This window comes from Macrotis lagotis, chromosome 3 (genome assembly GCF_037893015.1).
Source record: "Macrotis lagotis isolate mMagLag1 chromosome 3, bilby.v1.9.chrom.fasta, whole genome shotgun sequence".
NCBI lineage: Eukaryota > Metazoa > Chordata > Mammalia > Peramelemorphia > Peramelidae > Macrotis > Macrotis lagotis.
In genome coordinates, this window is record NC_133660.1 from 86,051,139 (window position 1) to 86,073,394 (window position 22,256).

Consider the following 22,256-nt stretch of genomic DNA (forward strand, 5'->3'; position numbering starts at 1 on the left):
TGGAAAAGAACTGAAAACGACTAGAGTGCCTATTCATTGGGGAATGGCTGAACAAATGATAGTATACGAATGTAATATAATACTACTGGGTTGTAAAAAATGATGAAAGGGATGTTTACAGAGAGACCTGGGAAGACTTGTATCTGAACTGAAGCAGATCAAAGGGGTGAGCATCAGAAGAACAACTTATATTTAGCACATCAACACTGTAAAGACAAATAAGTTTGAAGAAGCTAAAATACATTGATTATCATTGCAGGGACCAATCATAATTCCAGAGGACTAATGATGAATTATACTACCCCTCTCCTAAAACAGATAATGGACTCCAAATGTAGAATGAGGTATGACCAATGTAAGAATTTGATTTGCTTGACTATGTATATTTGTCATAAGGATTTGGGGGGGGGGGATGGTAGTTAGAAGGGAGAAAAAAAATAAATGTTAATTGAGAAAGAAAGTTTAGGCAAAGTGGAGGCAAAGAATTTTTCAAGCTGAAATTAAAATACAACTACTTCTTCAAAACAACACATTTTTAATCAGAGCTAGGCTAGCACTACAGCTGATAAAAAGAAGTTTAAAAGTTAGATAGTCTGCAGTTGCCCTCGAGAAACTTAAGTCTTTTCTTCCCCCCTCCCCGACTATTTCTGTAAAGTTTTCTAAATAGTTTTCTAACACTTATACAACATTTCTCAGGCAAAGGGAAGTCTCCCTTTTGGACACTACAGTCCCAAAGTGAAGTGATCATAAAGACACATCACAAGTCAATCAGGAAAAAAAAAAGCAAACAAACAATATATAAGGGAAATCCACAGTCTGATACACAATTCTTTTTTTCTTCTACTGTCTTTAAAATACTTAGGGATGGGATGGTTAAGTGGCACAATGAATTGAGCACCAGCCCTGGAGTCAGGAGGACCTGAGTTCAAATCCAACCTCAGACACTTAATCCAACCTCAGACACTTAATAATTAACTAGCTGTGTGGCCCTGGGCAAGCCACTTAACCCCATTTTCCTTGCAAACAAAAAACCTAAAAAAAATACTTAGGGAACTTTAAAATGTTATATAAATAATGGGAAAGGATAAAAAAGTTAAGTAAGCTTAAAATGTAGATAGAGGATTCAGTTAACCTTATGAACACCTATTTTTTTTTGTACTCTGCCTAACTTCTGGACACATTAAAAAGAGTTAAGAGAGAATGAGAAATAAGGCAGGAAAGTTCAGCTATTAATCACTCAACCATCAATTAACTATCAATTAAAAGCAAGGAAGGGAGTTGCATGCTGGGTGGTAGTAATGTTAAATGAGATGCTAATTCCCCAGAAAAACCCAGAAAAGTACTACAAAACACAGCAGTTTATATGACCAAGGGAAAGTTTATTAGAAAGGAGAGGCCAAGAGGACAAATACCTTAGACGTTCTCTCCATTGATCCCCATCACTTAGAATCATTTTCAGCTTTTACCTCCTAATGATTCTCATTGAGAGGAAGTGGAACAAGAAGTTGGGTTGAAAGTATGTTCTCTGATTTTTCTGCAGCATGCAGGAGAAGTTGCTTTAAACCCAATTACTTCAAGTAAGAGAAAAGATTTAAATAAATAATGGCAGCAGTAGGAGGAGTTTAGCCTTAAGTTTCCTTAGCTCACTCCCAGAGTCTACTAATCAAATCCCAAAGATTTGCATCTGAAAGGAAGCATAACAGAGGAGAGAGCTAGGATTCTAATTCTATAATTGGCTCAGTAACTATTCCCTTTAAAAATCCAGGAGCCAGGAGGTATTAAGGAATTTACAATTCTTCCAACTAGAGGATTGGCAACACTAAAAAGGCAAAAAAGGTAATGAAGAGCAGGTTCCTGATTGGACTCCAAGGAAAGGCCAAGCATTTTCTATTATTCAAGCAGTTTCCATTTCCTTTGGTCTGAAGACTGGGGAGAACAAAGAGCTTTAAGGTGTAAGGTTGGGGATTGTCATTGGCACCGGATTTTCTGGGCTGATTTAAAATAAGGGCCGAGAAGAGATGCATGTGGATCTCTCCGGAGGCAAGGGCACAGGGAGCCTGCAGCCCTTATGTCTATCTCAAAGTTCAGGCAAAGGACAGGCTGTTAGGACAGATGGGAAGCAGACAGAGAAGCTAAATGACTTACTGAATTCTAAAATCATAGCCAGGAAGGGAGGTTGAAAAAATTCAATGTCACAGAGGGGTCATAGATCTGTTGCTGGAAGACCCATCATGGTGTCCCATCTATTCATTTTACAGATGAAGAAATTGAGGGACGAATAGGTGAAAGGACTTGCCAAGAGTTTCATAAAGAATAGAGAGGATTCTAATTCCACTCCTATCTCTGAGTCCAGTGCTTTATCCATCATGGTCCCCACTTGCTTGGAAGATACCCTAGACCTATATGTCAATACCAAGTCTCTTCCTCTTTCTTCTTCAAGCCCTTTAAAAAAGCCATTAGTGGGAATGAGTATTGGTTTTTATTTTTGTTTTTTTTTGGGGGGGGGGCTTAACAAGCAATCAGTCTTTTTTTTTTTTCCAGTTTTTTTGCAAGGCAATGGGGTTAAGTGGCTTGCCCAAGGCCACACAGCTAGGTAATTATTAAGTGTCTGAGCCTGGATTTGAACTACAGGGCTGGTGCTCTATCTCACTGCACCACCTAGGCGCCCCAGCAATCAGTCTCTTAAGACAGAATTTTGAAATAGCATATTTTTTTTTAAATTTGACATGATTTTTTAAAATAAAAAATAAACTTTCATTTGCACATGAATATTTGCTCCTACTCATGGAGCCCAAGAACTAGTTCATATAGATTCCAGAGAGTTGACTGCTAAATTGTCAGGGTGAACATTTACATCTCAGAAATCAGCAAATGCTATAAATCAGGGCTTAATGTATTGTTTTGTTGACTGTATAGACTTAAAGTCATAGGAAAATATTAATAATGAAGATTAAACTTTAAAGTATGTCATGAAGCATTTTCCTGCAGGGCATAATGGTTGTTAAACATTTACCAGAACAGTCCTGATTAATACCAGTGTCATAAAAGATAAGAGTTCAGTATCTGATGAGACAAGAGATGGGAAGAAAACACTGAATTTTATGATAACTTGGGGAAAAGAACAAACTTACTAATGTATTAACATTTCCTCCCCAAGAAAAAGAAAGAAAAGGGAAAAAGGAAGGATTCAGGAAAAAAAACCTGTTTATAATTGTTTGATAACATTGTAGTGCAATCTCTTCCCCTTTCCCTACAATTCATAAGAACTAGAATTTACTATGTTCAAATGTCTTGAAAGACATTATACTAAGAAACACAAGATTGTTTTCTAAAGAGGTCTTGCTTTCTCCCCCCCCCCCCAACAAGTCTTCTGAAATTCTTCTATGAAGAATAATAGCAAAGTTTCATGGAGGTCCTGGGGGGGGGGGGGTGTCCCAGCTGCAAAGTTCTAAATGGCTCATTTGTTAGCAGTAGCAACACATCTTTTTAGACATATCTATGCCCTTACACTCTTCCCTTATCTGTTTATTCGCTCCCCAGTCTACTCCTTTATTTCCTTGTCACTTTTCCATATGTCCCTTTCTTTAATCATTAAGTCCACTTCCTCCCTTTCCTATTATTGTCTGCTCTGCCCAAGAAACAAAGGAAAGAAATGATAGCATCCGTTGGGGTCACCAGATTTAGAAAAGGAAACTCATCATCTAGTGCAATTCCCTTATTACAGATAAGAAAACTTGCATTCCTCAAGAGGAAGGAAATGTTTGAGGCTAGTATGAGGTCTTCTAGCTTTAAATACCATGACTTTCCATTATACCATACTGACTTCCTTATTAAAACAAAAATCTACAACAAACACTTTTTTCTCTCTCTCAATAGACAGATAAGAGGAGGGCTCATCACTCAAGGGATCTGAGGAGTGTAATAAAAAGGAAAATATTAAAATCAGTCTTAAGACCTCCATCATTTATTAGCTGTGTTTGACCATAGGTAAATTACTCTCTTAATTTCTTCACCTGTAAAATTTGGACAATAAAACTTGCATTTCCTTCGCTGCAGTGTGATTGTAAGAGAGATGTTTTGTAAATCTTAAAGTAAACTTTCAAGTTCCTTTCTATCTCAAACCCGATGAGACTGCCTAAACTGACAAAAGAAGAAAATAGCAATTGTTGAAGGGGAGAGAGGAACATTGAAGCAGTGTTGGTGGAATTATGAACTGGCCATTCTGGAGAACAATTTAAAATGATACCCAAAATATCACTAAATAGTACCCTTAGACCTGGCAATACTATTTATGCCAGAGGTCAAAGACAGAGGCCAAGGTCTCACAGGTGCAAGAATGCTTAGAGTAGCAGTTTTTAATTGTAGCCAAGAAATGGAAACAAAATAGATGTCTATGAAATGGGAAACAACCGAATACATTTGAAATCTATGAGTGTAATGGAATATTATTGCACCATAAAAATGAATATAATGTGTTCAGAGAAAAATGGAAAGTCATGAATTAATGCAGAGTGAAAGAAGTAAAACCAATGGAACAATTTACAAGATGACTACTATAATAACAAAAAAGGAAAATAACTGAAAGACTTCAACTCTTCAATTCATTCTTTGGGGGTATATTTTATATGAGAGCTGCTTTATATATACAGTGTGCAGGAACACTGAAGAATTACCTGATAACTAGATCCTCAAAATGGCATTGGGATCAAAGCAGTGTCTTTATTTTTCTTTTGAAGTTTTATTTATTTTTCCAACTACATGCAATGGTAGTTTTCAACAATCTTTTTTTGCAAGATTTTGAATTTTACATTTTACAATCCTGAGTTGCAAAGGTTCCACCTCATCTGTTTTAGAAATATTAAGAAATGGCACAGCAGATAGAGTGGAGTCAGGAGAACCTATGTTCAAATCTGTCTCAAACATTTAATAATTGCCTAGCTGGGGTGACCCCATTGCCTTAAATAAATTTTAAATAAAATTTTAAAAAATAAAGAAAAAAAAAGAAATAGTAAGAAAGCAGTTAAAAACTGCCCTAACTAAAGTCTTGAAATATTTGGAAAGAGAAATCTTTTGAGTCTTTCTTTAACTAGGCAGCTAAGTGGAGCAGTGGGTGGAGCTCCAAGCCTGAAGTTTGGAAGATCTGAGCGAATCACAAGACATTTCCTCTGTTTTTTTCTTTTATTCTATTCTATCTGTACCTAATTTACACCTCTGGTTGACCAATTCAAAAGAAATATCCCACTTCTTTTACAACTTTAATTGAAATATTCTTTGGAAGATGTTTCTCACATGATAAAATACAGGACATCTTTCTAGTTGCATTAATTGGGACTCAAAGAATGGGACAACCTGTGATGTAAATTAATCGATTTCATGATGATTGATTAGGGATCTTGATCCCTGAAAACTAAGAGACTTAACCTTGTTTGCAATTAAAACAGGAAATTATCATTCTTGGGGTTGGCTAGGTGGTGTAGTGGATAAAGCACTGGCCCTGGAGTCAGGAGTACCTGGGTTCAAATCCAGTCTGAGACACTTGATAATTACCTAGCTGTGTGGCCTTGGGCAAGCCACTTAACCCTGTTTGCCTTACAAAAAAACCTAAAAAAAAAAAAAGAAATATTCTTAATTCAATTCGAAGTTTCTTTGTCCACCCTGAATGAGATTAAAAGAAGACTCTTTAGTGGGACTACTTAAGAAGAAACATTGGCTTCCAAAAGATATTTTCTCCAAGGGCCACCTGCATTAACATTATTACAATATTGTTTTAGGTAACCCTAAGTTGAAGCTATGTACTTTACTCCTACTTTGATGTAAAATGGTCTTTTGTGTCAAGGTTACCATAAAATACAAGTGGAAATGCTTGGGTCAGAGAAAATTCTAATAATGTAGACTGTATTTGGATATTAATAAGCTATTTATTATTATAGTAAGAAAAATACCATTTAAATAGCACTTTAAGGTTTGTTTACAAAGCACTTTATGATTGGTTAAAATTCAGAGTAAAGAGTTTTTCTTATACATATTCCTTCTTATTTTATTCAAATGAAAATGTTTTTGTTGATGATTATTATGTTCACAATAAAAGTGTAAAATGCTATAAAATATAAAGTTAATAATAATAATATTAATATTACTCAGGCCATTTTATAACTAACCTTATATCTAAAACTTAGTGAATTAATCAATTACCATATCGAAAAATGACAATAATCAGAGAACTCTCCTGGTTTTTGACTTGGTTTTACACACACACACACACACACACACACACACACACACACACACTCTATCATAGTGATGCATAGCTTGTTGATCACAGGCTGCCAAATGGTTCCACTGCCATTTTGGGGGATCTTGTTTACAGGTCATTCTTCAATGGGTCTGAACATTTTCTAAATGCATAGTAAAGTAGTTCTCATACAAAATATTCCTCCAAAGGATAAAATGAAGTTTCATGGAAATTATATACTTCTATAATTCAGTTATTCTACGTGGAAAAAGATGTTTCATATGTTTAAATAGCAAGAGTCTCTGATAAGTTAATAGAACATATCTTGATTTGCTTATTTTCAAAATCCAACTTCCTAATTAGAGGAACAAACATCCACTATCATAAACTTTAAATTGACTGAATTATAAGTAATTCAAAATACTTGCTGTCTGCCTTGAAAAGCTGTCCTTGATTAGAATTTGTATCAAAGGGTAGTGAATCTCAGACTATCTCTTAAACACTCTTGGAGGAAATAGCTTTATTTGGAACTCCAAGTAATGTAAGCAAATAGCCTTTGAAAAGAGAGTTAGAACTGGCATCATAGGACTTCAGCTCGAATTCTTAATGCTTCTCTGGTCCTCAGTTTCCTCATCTGTAAATGGGGTTAGATTAGATGACCTTCCTCTAAGATCCCTTTCTAAATGAATCTACAAGTTCATAACATCTTGCACTGCTTACACTGTCACTCTCCACCTATCCAGTTTGTTCACTTTAAAGGAACACCAGTTAAATTGTATTTGCTGGCAGAACTTAATTTGAATTATTGGCACTACAAAGATGGGAATTTTAATTATTGTGAGCTGCCATGAAAAGAATGCCAATATTTTCCAAGGAGACATTAAACCATAAACTGATTTTTATGGGTGAGTCTGATTTTCAAAATATCACTTTGCTGAAAACTGAGAAGGAAACCTTCATGATGAATGTATACCTGAAAAGGAAGTCAGAAGTCTTCTTTCATCCCATACCTTCACTGTGTGATTCTGTGAAAGTCTCTTACCCAAATTCCTTGTTTTTAAAATTGGCAAACACCCCTACTTAAATTACAGGGCTAGAGGGGTTCAAATGAGATCATAGACTCAAAGTGCTTTGATAAAGTACAAAATACTGCACTATATTAGAGATTAAGGAAAAGTCTCAGAGTCTTTCAAAGAGTGCAATTAATATTCAAGTCAAAATCACTCCCCACAAATTCTCTTAACTATCCTATTAAAACAGCAAAAAAAATTAAAATAATAATAATGGGATGGGTTCACACAAATTTGAGTGTTGCTTAAATCCTTTACAGAAGGAATAAAAACCTACATGCTGACATATCTTAAATGACCCAAGTAGAAATAAAATATGCCTCTCCAAACAGCAGCTGCCCGAGACTGAACACTAATCATTATACATAGAATGGGCGGGGTTGTGAAGTTTCTAGGAACACTTTTCATCTTCAAAGGACCATGCAGACATCAATGGATTCATCCTCACAGAGAGGTAAGCACAACTAACCTAACTCTTTGCAGATGTGAAGGAGGCCACGAGTTTCCTTTGGCTGCTTGTTCGCATCAGTGAATCATCTGAATCAAAGCCGGATTCATTCTGGGGACTCTGATTCTATGCTAAAACAATCTTTTGTCTCTCTTCCTTTCAACTTCTTAAAAAAGAATTGTCAATAATGACATCTAAAGTAGTCTATTCTTTAGAGTCCTAATGCAAAACACTTCTCTGGGCAGCAGAAATGATGTGGATTCGGAGACCCAGGACCAGGCCTTGAATCTAAAACTTCATGGCCTCAGTTTCCTCATGTGTAATCTAAAGGGATATGATGACAGGACCCTTGCAGTCTTTTCCAGTCCAAGATATATCATCCTATAAGTCTAAAAAATTCTATAAGATTTGATAAATGTTGCAAATATATTATTTCATTTGATCTTTACAACTATGAAAAAGATATTACAGGTGTTATTATTATTCCCATTTTTTTTCAGATGAGCAAATAGGTTCAGTGCCTTGTCCATGGATCAGAGCCAATCAGAAATGAGATTTGAACCCAGTTCCATGCCAAGCTTGATTACAAATTTAGCCCTTTTTAGGGCCCTGGGTCAATTGCCAAGTAACATTATGCCTATCACATCTGTTCTTGACCTCCAATTTTTTTTTTAATATACAGGTTTAATGACGGTACTCTTCTGCTCAGAAATTCTCAGTGGCTCCCTATGAATAACCAAGTAAATTGTAACACCTTTTCCTAGCTTCCAAGACCCTCCATGATCAGACAACCCCCCTACCTTTTACAGACTTATCTTGCATTTCTCATTTCTGTACACTGTATTTCAACCAGACTGGGCTACTCCCTAGCTCCTCAATAATAACTATTCTTTTGTTTCCCTATGCTCACATTGTTTCTCATGCCCGGAATGCCCTACCATCTTCACTTGTTTAAGACTCAGTTATCAGTGCAGCTCCTCTCAGTAGTTCAAGAACAATCCTGAGACCTTTTATGGAAAATTTCATCCACATCAAGAGAAAAAACAATGAGGTCTGAATGCAAAACAAAGCAAATTATGTTCAGATTTTTTTTTTAGCTTTTTGCAAGGCATTGGGCTTAAGTGGCTTGCCCAAGGCCACACAGCTAGGTAATTATTAAGCATCTGAGGCTGGACTTGAACTCAGGTACTCCCTACTCCAGGGCCAGTATCCACCGCACCGCCTAGCTGCCCCTAATGTTCAGTTTTTAAAACTTCTTTCATGTTGTTTCAACATCTCTTATGATTTTTCTTTCTTGGTCCTAACTCTTCTTTCACAAAAAATATTAATATGTACAATACAATTGTACGGTCCATCCTATATCAGATTTTTACTGCCATGGAGAGTGGGGAAGGAAGGGAGGGTGGTAGAAAAATGAGGACTCAATAGCTTCAAAAAGGATAAAATGTTGAAAGCTATCTTTGTATGTAATTGAAAAAGAATAAAAGCTTTTGTTTAAAAAAAAAGACAGCTATCAGCAATATCACTATTAGGTCTTTGTCCAAGATAAATATTTTTAGCAACTCTCTTTTTCTGTGGTATAGAGCTGAAATTTGAGGGAACATCCATCAATTAGGGAATAGCTGAACAAGTTGTAGTATAAGATTGTGATGGAATACACAATATGATTGCGATGTAAGAAATGAATTCAATGAATTTAGAAGAATATGGAAAGATTTAGATGAAATAACGAAAAGTGAACAGAAACAAGAGAACATTGTATACAGTACCACTAATATTATCAACAGAATGATTGTAAACAACCAATTTATCTTCTGTACAGTAAATACTCAAATGAACTATAAAGGACCTTTGAAAGAAGATACTTGCACCTACCTCTACAGAAAGAACTGATAAATATACATGTATACAGTATGGTTTTACTTAATTTATAGATTACTTTAAATGGTGGCTCCTGCAGTATGGGGTGGAGAGGGAAGGAGGGAATTAGTTCCTAACTAAAAATATAGCAAAAAATTAAATTTTAAAAAAAGAGACAGCTATCCTTTTAAATCCAACTTAACTGCTACCTCCCTTCATAAATTCTTCCCTGATTCCCTTCTCACCTCTTCTATTAGGTTTCACCTAATACTTTGTTTTATAATTCCCCAATGTACCTAGTATATGATATTGTATACCTAGTATATGATAGTGTATGATATTGTACCCACCTGCATTGGTATCTGATCATTCAAGTCTTCCCTATTGGAAGCTTGAAGTTATGGTTCCCTCAGCTCTAATGGGTAAGTTTTTGCATTATTTTGCCTCCTTGTCATTTCTTGGTTGACTCCTCACCAAGCCCCCTGCTCATACCTTCCCCTTCCCTGCTTTCCTACATATCTTTTTATGCTGTCTTTCTCTTTAGAATCTAAGTTCCATGAGATCAGGGACCATCTTATTTTCTGTCCCCAGAGTTAGCACACTGGCTAACAAATAACTAAGTGCTTATTCAATATTCTCATTCTCATTCTCATTCTCTGTCTGTCTGTCTCTCTCTCTCTCTCTCTCTCTCTCTCTCTCTCTCTCTCTCTCTCTCTTGTTTCTTTCTCTGTCTTCTTCCCTCCCTCTTCCTCTCTCTCTCTCTCTTCCCTTAATCAACTCTGTTATTGGATACTTCCTAACTGTGTGACCCTGGGCAAATCATTTAACCTCTACTTCCTTATCTGTAAAATAGAGCAATGATGATACTCCTCACAGGGTTGTTGTGAGGATAAAATGAGAGAATATTTGTTAAATGTTTTGCAAACCATAAAGAGCTACAGTTTTGAGGGTGCCTTGTCCAAACTTTGTATTGCTCTTACAATATTACAGTAATCCTTTAATATATGTTTGTAATAATAGATTTTGGCATATGATCCCTGTGAATAAGCTACAAAACTCATTTGAGTCACCTGCAATCTGATTAGATAAGGAGCAATCATTTTGAATTTTTTTTAAACCCAGAAGCAACCAACTACTTTATTTTATTATGTTTTTCAGAATCCAGGAACACATAGAAAACAAGAAAAACATAATAGCTGCTATTCTAGGATGGCCAAAAGAACAATGCATTATTTAAAAAAAAAACAACCTCCCAACTATAAAAAAGTAAGAAACACCTGTCTAAATAAGTTATGTGAATGATTCTACCAGCTTACATAATATTGCTTTCAGTAGCAGGCAGTGGGTTGATTTTTATATAGGATGATATGAGGTGATTTTTAAATTCTAAGATTTTCCTCAAAATGCTTGTGGGTGTTAGTCACAATGATTTTCGGAAAGCCAAAGAGTACAGAGATGGGTTACTCAGTGGATGACTAACTATTAAGAGAACTCAGGAATACTCCCCAATTTGAATTGACTCTTAAAAAAGGGATTCTAAATTGTCAAACCCAGCCTGGCCCTGGTGGCCTCATTCAGTGGCACTTTCCTAATTTTGGAAGTTTTGTTCCCCCTGGCTCAGACCATTTTGAAGTCAGCTCTTGCTATGACTTCAGGTGGGGAATAAGAAAAGAGTAATGAGAAGTCCCAAGAAATAGGTAGGTGGCCCTGCCCACTGAAGAGAAGCATCCTAAGGATAACAACAAAGGAGAAAGCCTGGCTGGACTTGGACCAGGCTGGGTTCAGGGGCATTTGCTCAGGAAGGACAGTTGTGATCCAAAATCATGCTGGGATGCCAACAGTCAATAACCAAGTCCCCTTGTATTGACCAGCAATGACCTCAAGAAGCACACCTGCTGAATCCCAGTGTTAAAGGCTCTTCTCTTTGGGATAGAAGCTATACCTAGACTTTGATTCTGTGCTGAAGGTCTTGCTCTCATTTTGGACCAAGACATTCAACAATCCTATTTCTTTTAATACCATCAAAAAGGGGGGGGGATTGTTGTGAGGAGGGTCCTTCTGAGGGATTTCCTGTCCCCTCACCCCACCAACAAATGCACAGACTGCTGTCATCTTGGAGAAGCACAGACAAAGTTATCAGGAAGCAGGTCAGGGATGAGAGCAGTCATTTCAGATCTTAAGCAACAACTCAGAATCCTCACCATAAGTTTCTGACTGAGGGTCCCACTTTTTCTCTGTACAGAATTTCAGGAGCACTTGGAGTAGGAAGTAATTGCAAGGGGTCTGTCTGAGGGTTACCTCGACCTTGTCACTGCATCAGAATCAATCTCCAAAGCCACCCCAATGGACAGAAGAAAACCCCTTTCTCTTTATCATCTTTTCTATGATCTCCAACTCTGCCAGCTTAATGTTGCTTATGATTTCGCTTTGCGGTTTTAGTTTTCTCCTCCACAAACTCATGCTCTCATAGATTAGCAAAAACATCCCCAGTAAAGATGCTATTTTTATAGTAGATCTGATCAATTTTAACTTAGATATCCCTGGAGCAGCAAGTCAGACATACAGCACCAAAGTGTATGAAGAAAACCTTAGCCTTGTTTTCTTTGAGTCCACCTTCACAGCCACCATGGGACTGAGATTCTGTGCTCTGTGCTTCTGTCTAATTCTGGCCAGAGGATAAACTAAATTGCTCTATAATCTCAACCAATTCCCTCTCAAAAGCAATAATCCACAAATTCATTCAGAAGATTTCTAATAGAAGAACCACCCTTGGAATCTAATAATAACTGTTTGCACTCTTTGCTTTATCTGAACAGATCCTAGACACAAATTTTGGCTATGTCCCTATTTCACTTGTGTTGGACATAGTTACAGTTTGGGGATCAGAGGCAGAATTAGAATCATTGAATGGTTTCTTAAAGGTATAGTGTGTGTGTGTGTGTGTGTGTGTGTGTGTGTGTGTGTGTGTGTGTGTGTGTAAGTAACCATAGAAACTTATTATGATCACTATTCTTTGCTGGGGAAACTTCCAATGTCCAGCTGAGAGAATTCATTATCTTTTTCTCTACTCCAAGAAGAGAATGAATGTAAGATGTACAGCACTTAACTCTTTCAATAATTCATGTTTACTCTTTCTCAAATGGTCACTATGTAAATAGCAATGTTCAAACTAAAAATTAAGAAAGAAATCGAAGTAATGAAGTCCTAAGTGTCTGTCTGTGGACTACAAACACAGAACATCCTTCAACAACACTCCTTTCTTGAATCCAGAAGCAGAGGTACTAGCTTTTCACTTAAAGCACCCCCCGCCTCTCTGTTTCTGTTTCTCTCTCTCTCTCTCTCTCTCTCTCTCTCTCTCTCTCTCTCTCTCTCTCTCTCACACACACACACACACACACACACACACACACACACACACACACACAATAAGGAAGTGTTATACCACCTTGGTTAGGGATTAGGATTGGGATCTGTGATTTCTTTAGAGTACTGGTGTCAAATTCATATAGAAACAAGGACCAAGAAACCATACACCAGGATCCCTGTCTGGCACATGTTACCTTAGAAAAATCTATGTGAATATTATTTATATTCTATGAAATTTTTACTTATTTAGCTAAATATTTCTCAATCCCATTTTAATCTGATTCAGGCTACACTTGGGAATGTTGTGGGCTCTCAGCTGCACCTTTTGACATCTCTGGTATAGAGATTTACTAGATAAGGAAACTTCATCTATTAATGTTGTCATGTCCAGGGCCAACAGACTCAATTGCTGTCAGCAACACTCCTGAATACAGTCTGAACTAGATTATAAATGGTTTGGTAAGTCGATATATGATACATAGGGATCCTTTGGTATGGTTTAGTGGTCCCTGTTTCTAAATGACTTGTCCAGGGTTACACAGTCAAGTGTGAATCAGAAAGCAGATTTGATCCAGGCTTTCTGTTCTACCAAGTTATTCTCTATTCTATTATTATTCTATAATGATTTTTGTTAAAATAAATTTCAGAAGGAAAAAAAATTATCAAAGGAATCTTTTTTCAAGAAAAATCTATTCAGGTCTTTAAAATTGGGTAGGATTTTACTAAGTTTTATTTTCTTACACTAGAAATGTCTATTTCAGTCACAAGTGAAACAACTTCCTTTTCTACATATGATATCTATACTAAGATTTGAAGATGAACTGTATCCCACGATTAATCTTTATTATCTTTCTGGACTTGTTATGAATCTTAGGCAAGCCCATCTAATGACATGTGGTATTAGAATTTAAGAGAAATCTGTCTTCCTACTCTGTCCCCAGAAGCCAGGGAGAGATTTAATGAAGCAATTCAGTCAGAGAATTTAAGGCTATTATGAAATTTAATCAGGGAAATCTCTGGAGTCTCATGGCTGTAGGATGGCATTTTATAAACTATCAGCAGCACCCTTAGCACTTTTCTTTTTCCAAGGGAGGGTCCTAGGGTAATAGAAGCAACCTTCTTTCAGTGAGGTATTAAGAACTGAAGGCAGACCCAAATCTGATGATCCTATCAAAGATTCTAGATAGAGAATTGAAAAAAAATATAGCTAGATATCCTTGCAATGCTTAGTCCGAATGAAAGCTGTCCTATGGAGTTGTTTTTCTGTTATTCTTATTTCAGACTTATGGTTTAATGAACGATACACCTAATAATCAGAGTGATTCCTAAGATACTGAAGATTATGTGACCTGGAAATTTCTGTCAGAGGTAGGCCTGGATGTAGTCAAGGCTTACTTTCTATCCAATAAATCATGTTAGTTCTTGACTAATAGGTAGATGTATTTAGCTTGGTCTTCACTGTATGTTATAGATCCTGCAGGAATAAATAAAGGTCTAAAGGTGGAGGGATGAAAATGAATTACAAATCAACCATTTCCTTATTTAATTATCATTCACATAATCAAAAGTGCAGTTATACAGAAGTCTCTGATGCTGAGGGGAGATCTACAACTATCTTGATACATGTGGGAAAAAAATTCCATTTTTGAAATGACATTTAAGTGGTTGGTTCATTATTGTAGAAGACTATTAGACTGAACTAGAAAGTCTGTTACCCTTTATGACTGATTATATATATTCTGATATTGAGATCTGAAACAAATGAAGTAATTAACATCGCCTATTTAAAATGTAAAGTGGAAAAGGCAATAGAATTCAAAGTCAGGGAACCTGGGAGTTAAAAGCCAGGCCCACTCTAGTCTGATAACCCTGGGAGAAGTTTCTTTACCTATCAGAGAGTGCTGAGCCTGGAGCCAAAAAGATATGAGTGCAAATCTAGCCTCAGGAATTTTCTAGTTGTGTGATCCTAAGCATGTCACTTAATTTCTGCCTGCCTCAGTTTCCTCAACTGTAAAATGGGAATAATAATAAACCCTATCTCACAGAATTGTTGTGTGGATCAAATGAGATATTTGTAAAGTACTTAGCATTAGTAGACATTTAAGAAATGATGATTTCCCTTCCTTTAGGCCATTCTATCTATCTATCTATCTATCTATCTATCTATCTATCTATAAAGATGATGCTACTGATTCAATATCATTAGGGTATTTTTGCCTCATCCCCCCCCCCCCAACAATCATGATGGTCATGTGCCAAACCAGCTATACTTCAAACTCTATTCCCACTGTGTGACCCATCTTGGGTCACATTCATAGACAGGAAAACTGATTGGGTTTATAATCCAACGAAACAAAGAAGATCTGGCCACATGCCCTATTCAGGGACCAAAATTACAACCTCGTTAGCTGTGGGCTCTGGCTAATGGACTCCAGATTCTGTTTAATAGGGTTATTGTACCTACTAAAAGATTTAGAACAAAGTAAGTGACAAGACAAACCAGAACGAAGTTTTCCCATGGACAAGTTTTCCATATTTCCATATTATATTTTTAAATGACTTAAGAATAATTACACTTGAAAATAAATTTGGCCAGCAATAGTCCATTCAATTTGTGGACAAGCCATCACTAATGTCTTGGGAACTCCCCCCCCAAGTGCTACAATACAACCAATCTAACTGTATAATGACCTCAAAGAAAGCAAATATAATTGATGAATGGTCAAAAGGTGATCTGTTAAAGGTCTGTAAGTAGTAGTGAACTCCATTATGCAACAGCTTTATTCCTAAGTAAAGTTGGATGTCAGTCAAGGATTTGTCAATCAGATATTTTAAATGATCTTAAAGACCTCTGCAAGTTAGGTTTAAGAAGTTAAAAGAAAGGGCTTTTAAAAATAAGTAAAGGGAAAGCCCCACTTGATCTCTTGAAAATCTGGATGTAGGGATCCAATTAAAAACAACAAAACATCATTAATTTACATTCCACTATTTTGGAATTTGAAGTTATTCTGATAGAATCATACAGATGGTTGCCTTAGCAAGTAAAAAAAAAAAGGAAGGGGAGGGTTTTGGTGCCTTTTGTTTTTACCTTATAGTTATATCTGGAAAAAACACCTCTCCCAGAAGTGAATTCTTCCATAATCAAGAAAAACAGTAAAGCAAAAACCATCCAAACAAACCAAAAAAACCACCCTAATACAATGATGTCCAATAATGATGACTTCCAGCCCTACTAGTCCTTTTCACTTTTGAGCTAAGAGGAGGGAAAAGCGGTGCATTTTTTTGTTCTGGGGCACTATGCCTAGTTTTTAAGTCTCTGGGACTTCCTTGCATCTACATTCTGATTACTGTATATCCTTTTGGTTTTACTCATTACAATCCTTTTCAGGTCAAACAAATCTTTTCATGTAATGTCATATGATTATAAGTTTAGGGCAGTTTAGGTATAAAAAATATCTATAGGAGCTCTTTTCCGGTGTCAAAGAATTGGAAATTAAGGAGTTGCCCAATAATTGGAGAATGCTTGAATAAAATGTGGTATGTGATTATGACGAAATACTATTCTGCTATAAGAAATGATGAGCTGGATGCTTTTAGAAAAGCCTGGAAAGACTTACATGGGCTGATGCAAACTGACATTAATTTGGAAATTAACTAAATAAAAACACAACAGAACATTGATAAAATTAATATATGGTTTTCTAAATCAGGAAGCCCCTGAAGGAATACTTAGGTATGGTTTAGGGGCCCTTGTTCTATTTGAGTTTGGCATAATCATCTAGATGACCCCTAAAGTACCTTCTAACTCTAAAATTCATTATGAATCTGACAATATGAATTAGATCACTAAATGCCCATCAGTGAAATGTTTTATATATTAAGATAAAATTTTATTGATATTTTTATATCAGCTACATTTCCCTAAGAATGCCATTTCATATAACAAAGAATAAAAAAGAGGGACAAAAACAGTTCACAGAACTAAACAACAGTCAAAAAGTTGAGTTACTAAAAAGTAAAGCACTTGCCCTGGAGTCAAGAGGACCTGAGTTCAAATTCAGTCTCAGACCCTTAATAATTACTTAGCTGTGTGACCTCAGGCAAATCACTTAACTCCACTGCCTTGCAAAAACCGAGAGAGAGAGAGAGAGAGAGAGAGAGAGAGAGAGAGAGAGAGAGAGAGAATGAATTACTGCAGTCTTCCCCAATTGTCCCACAAAGAAGTGGAGGAAATACCTTATCTGTGTTTTTTTTTTGACCAAACATAGTATTTCAGTTTCAAGGTTTTGTCATTTTTCTTTTCATTAAAATATTATTGCAGCTACCATAAATATTGCTTTCCTGGTCCCACTTATTCCACTCGCTTTGCATCAGTTTACAAGTTTTCATGCTTCTTGGTATTTATCCTTTTCGTTGTTTCTTATAGCACAGTAACATTCCACAAATTAAAAAAAAAGATTGGTATGTAAATTTTATAGGCTAATTTCCTTGACATCAAAGAAAGAAGTTACAGTTAGTCAGTCATAAAGATTAAGTAACTTTCTCTTGACTTTATTCAGCATTTTTTAAGAATAATGATAACATATACTTTCAATGGATCCATAATCTCACCTGCAGTACGGACTGTAATGCTTTAAAAAAAAAAAAAAAACAAAGAAACAAAACGATTACAATTTACTTCCCAGTTAAAAAGCTTGTAGATTCAAGAAGTAAATACATTAAGAAATGTGAGTATCATATCATATCGTACCATCCTGGGGGTGTTTTTGAAACTTTAGAACATTTTTCTCTCAAAATGCTATGTAACTGTTGAGACTTTTGGAGGTCCTAAGGAGAATTCAGTTGCAGGAATATCTTATAAATCTATAAGCCAAAGAAAGGCAGCAGTGTAACAGTGACTCTCTCTTTCTATTATCTGATCATCCTGGGGCTCTTGAGGGAACAGATGTCATAGAGGACATTTGTTTGAACTTTATAAATATATCAAGTGCCTTTGATTACATGAAAAAAAACTAAGGTCAGACTCATGCTTTTCTCATTCTGAGTCAAGTATTCTTTCCCTACCATACACTTCAAAATAACTGAAAAACAACAACAAAGAGCAACAATATAACCAAATTAGCCATGATTTTTTTTTTGGTAGCACATTGAGAATAAGACCTGGCCTTTGGGCCACTGGGATTGGAATCCAAAAGATCTGTAATTTCACCTTTCGGCATTCTTTCCATACTTATTTGCCCTTCAGAGGGTCTTACGAAATCCACATTACAGCAAGGAAGCGGTGTGTACATTTTGAAAATTGAGAAACAAATTCTGAAAGGTCACTGCCTTAGAATTTCCTCTAAATCACTCAGAAGCTTGGTAGAGGATTAAAGGTCACTAAGCTCTTTATTACTCTCTCTCTCTTCTGAGACAAGACAAATTCCTCTAGTCTGTCTTTTTCTAATCAGGAGGAATTATAAGATCACAAATTCAGAGTGATAATAATAACGAGAATGAGAATAACACCAGCCATAGTGCTAAAGGCCATGACAATATGATCTCATTTTATTTTCACAATCACCTTGGGGGGCTGGGAAAGATGCTCTTATCCCCATTTTACAGATGAAGAAACTGAAACAGTTTTAGTGACTTGCCTGGAGTCATACAGCTATTATGTTTAGAAGTAACTGAGTTCAGCCTTTCTCATTTTATCTTTTTATTTTAATTTTTTAATTTTTTTTGAATTTTACAAATTTTCCCCCAATCTGGCTTCCATCCCCTACCCCCCCACAGAACGCAGTCAGATAGTCTTTACATTGTTTCCCTCCTATACACTGATCTAAATTGGATGTGTTAAGAGAAAAATCAAAACCTTAACAGCTTTCTCATTTTAAAGACAAAAAAACCTGAAACCTAGAGACACTTAGAGACTTCTTCTGGGACATATAGCTAGCGTCAGAGGGAGGATTCAAACCCAAGTCTTCCAGATACCAAGAACCAAGGTCTATCAAAATGTAATCCTTTATACTAGCTTTCCTGTGCAATTACTTCATTATGGGTGATAAGACCCAGACTATTTATATCCTCCAAACATCTCTATATTGCCATTTGGGGGGGCGGGGATGTTAAGTTTCAATTTTTTGAAAGTCATCATGTTCTTTGACTTAAGAGTCCTGCAACACCATGGCTAGATATTGGTATTAAAACTCTGAGTAATTAGTTGGCACAGTGGATGGAGCACAGGCCCTGGAGTCAGGAGAATTTGAGCTCAAATCTCAACTCAGATACTTACTAGCTGTGTGACCTTGAGTAAGTCACTTAATCCTGATAGCTGCCCCCCCAAAAAATGAGACCTTTGTTTAAGGGAGCATTGGGGATGACTTAAAAGAACTTGATCATTTCCCAAAGGCTAAGTCAGTTTAGTTTATATCAAGAAGTTGTACCCATATATTTAATTTTTCTTTAAGATATTCTTTGGACCTTTATTCAACTTTTTTTCTATTTGAAGATCAATTTCCTAATATTTAAAGTGTTGTCTCATGGTCCTTGCAATTCAACATCAAGTCTTGCTGAGAAAGTTTCGTATTTCCTCTTGTCCAGAAAACTATCTCATATCTCAAGGGGGAGAGAGAGCAGTATGAGATTGATGACCTTAACCAGCTCCTATATGGCTGGGTGATTTGAAGCACATTCCAAGTCACCAACCTTCAGGGATTAGTAAAAATGCATGCGCTGCAAATCCATTCTACTTTATACCCTGAAAGCTACTTTCTAACTCTAGGCTGCATGATATGATGGAGAAAAAATTTGATTTGGAATCAAGAAGACCCAAATTCAAATCCCATTCAGATGTTGACTAGTTGGGTGACCTCACAGAAGTCACTTATATGAACTATTATTATCCTATTTCCTAGAAGCAACATCTTCCACTTTTTATCATTTTAAACTAAACAGTTGTATTTATTTAGCTCTTACACAAAGTGAGAATAATCATCATAATAGTTTAACATTTATATAGTGCTTTTGCAAAATACTTTACAATTATTATCCCATTGAATTCTCACAACAGCCTTGGGAGATGGGTCCTATGATGATCCTCATTTTATAGATAAGGAAACTTGAGGCAAACAGAGGTGAAATGACTTGCTCAGGATCACATAGATGAGTGATTATCAATTCAGCTTTTCCTGACTCCAGGCCCTCTCCACTGTACCACATATCTGCCTCAAAAGTTTCATATATAATACTTGTTTTACAAAGCAGAAATTGGTTCAAGTTTATCCAGTTTTCATATTGCAAAAGAAAAAGTGACATAACAATTTTACAAAGATGCAGTTATTCCTCCTTTCTCCACTATCCTGCCCCCCCCAAAAAAATTCAGTGTAAGTAGGAGGCCCATCTTTCAAAACTGTACCATATTTCATCTATTTAAGTTTATCCAAGAACACTTGAGGCCACTTAGGATGAAAGGTGCTATATCAACGCAAAGTTACATTATTAAAAATTGACAGAGAAGAATCCTTTATAGTACTGATGGTAAAGGATTTGTTATGCCGACTCTAAAGTCTATTTAAGTCAGACTCAAGGAATAGATGACTAAAAAAAGTAAGCTCGGGAAATAGATCTTAATGGACAAGATGAGCTAGCTTCGTCTTCTTGCTGGGTACAGAACTGAATAAGAATTTCTCCATCTGCATAATTTTGTATTCCAGGATTTAAACTCAGAGTCTAAATTTGATGATAAATAGTTTGGGTTGATTAATGGCTACTGTTGATATATATATATATATATGTATGCATAATATATTTATACATTTATTTATTGATTGATTGAATGATTGATTGTTGTTTATCTTTCCTTTTTGAAGAAGAATATCACATCAGGAAAGTGATGCCAATGATGTGTAATGGATTGGATCTGAGTGAGGGGGTGCTGTGCTATGTCACTGTCTCACATTCTCCTTCAGAGCCATCTGGGTTCAGTGACCACTGGAGACGGCCCTGGAAGAGAGGCAATCAGGGTTAAGTGACAGCTAATAAATGTGAAGAATGAAGGCCAGAGTTGAACACAAGTCCTCCTGACTGTAGGTCCGGTGCGCTATCCGCTGCATCACCCAGCTGCCCTGTTGGATGGGTATTTATGTATGTAAGGTATATATGCATATACAAAAATGTGGCCAAAACTAGATTTCAAAGTATTATATATACACAGTACATATACATATGTATGTGTGTGCATATATATGTATATATGTATGTAAAACCCACACATAGAGATGTCCCCCCATCTTCTCTAGGCCTCAGTTTCCTCAGAAAGCATCCAACATAGAAGTTCCTACTGAACTTCAAGGGCAGCTGGGAGACGCAGTGGATAGAGTAAGGAGCAGCTCTGGAGTCAGGAGGCTCTGAGACCAAATCTGACTTCAGACACTTAATAATTGTCAAGTTATATCACTTAACCCTACTGCCTTAAATAAATAAAAATTTTAAAAAAGAATTTACTTCAAAAATCTAGAGACTCCTCAATTAGGAAGTGACCACATAAGTCATAGTACATGAATTTAATGGAATGTTTCTGTGCTGTAAGAAACGATGAAACTGATGAATGAGGGGAAGTAGGGGAAGACATAGGAAATGATTAAAAAGTGAAGTAAGCAGATCCTGGGAAAAATACGCATAATAGCTAAAACAATTAAATAGAAACAAGAAGAATAACAATAAAGCTATACATTATCATATAATATGTATATATAGTATAAATGCCTATATAATATGTATTGTGTTCTATAATAGAATATAAACTCCCAGAATTCTATAATAAGCTCTCCAAGAATAGGAACTATTTTTGCTTTAACTTTGTATCCTTTGTGATTGATTGCCTGGTAAGTGGTATGTGCTTAATAAATTCATGTGGATTTATAAATTGATCAGATAAGTTCTATGGTTTTTTCAGTCTTGCATTTCTAATGCACAGTAAATACTCAGCATGTGTTTAGTTCGAATTAAATTAATACTTGGAAATCATTTCTGATTAAAATGTTTATATATATAAAAATATATGTATTATAGCTCAATTGTATTAAATGCTAATTTTGAAACTGGTCTTAAAAATCAATGTTTTAGAACATGATCAATTATTTATTGAATGCCCATTATAAACATGCTATTCAGCATGTATTTAGTTTGAATTATTACTACTTGGGAATAATTTCTGATTAAAATGTTTATGTATTAAAATATATGCATTATATAGCTCACTTGTATTAAATGCTAATTTTGAAATTGGTTTTAAAAATCA

The 22,256-nt window shown here is 35.9% G+C and overlaps 1 protein-coding gene and 1 pseudogene across 2 annotated transcripts in view; both read right to left on the reverse strand.

Moving 5' to 3' along the window:
* Positions 1-22,256, reverse strand: part of GALNT7 (polypeptide N-acetylgalactosaminyltransferase 7) — a 195,089-nt gene that overhangs the window by 118,991 nt on the left and 53,842 nt on the right. The window lies entirely within an intron of this gene.
* LOC141517132 (SUMO-activating enzyme subunit 1 pseudogene) lies at positions 6,249-18,267 on the reverse strand (annotated as a pseudogene).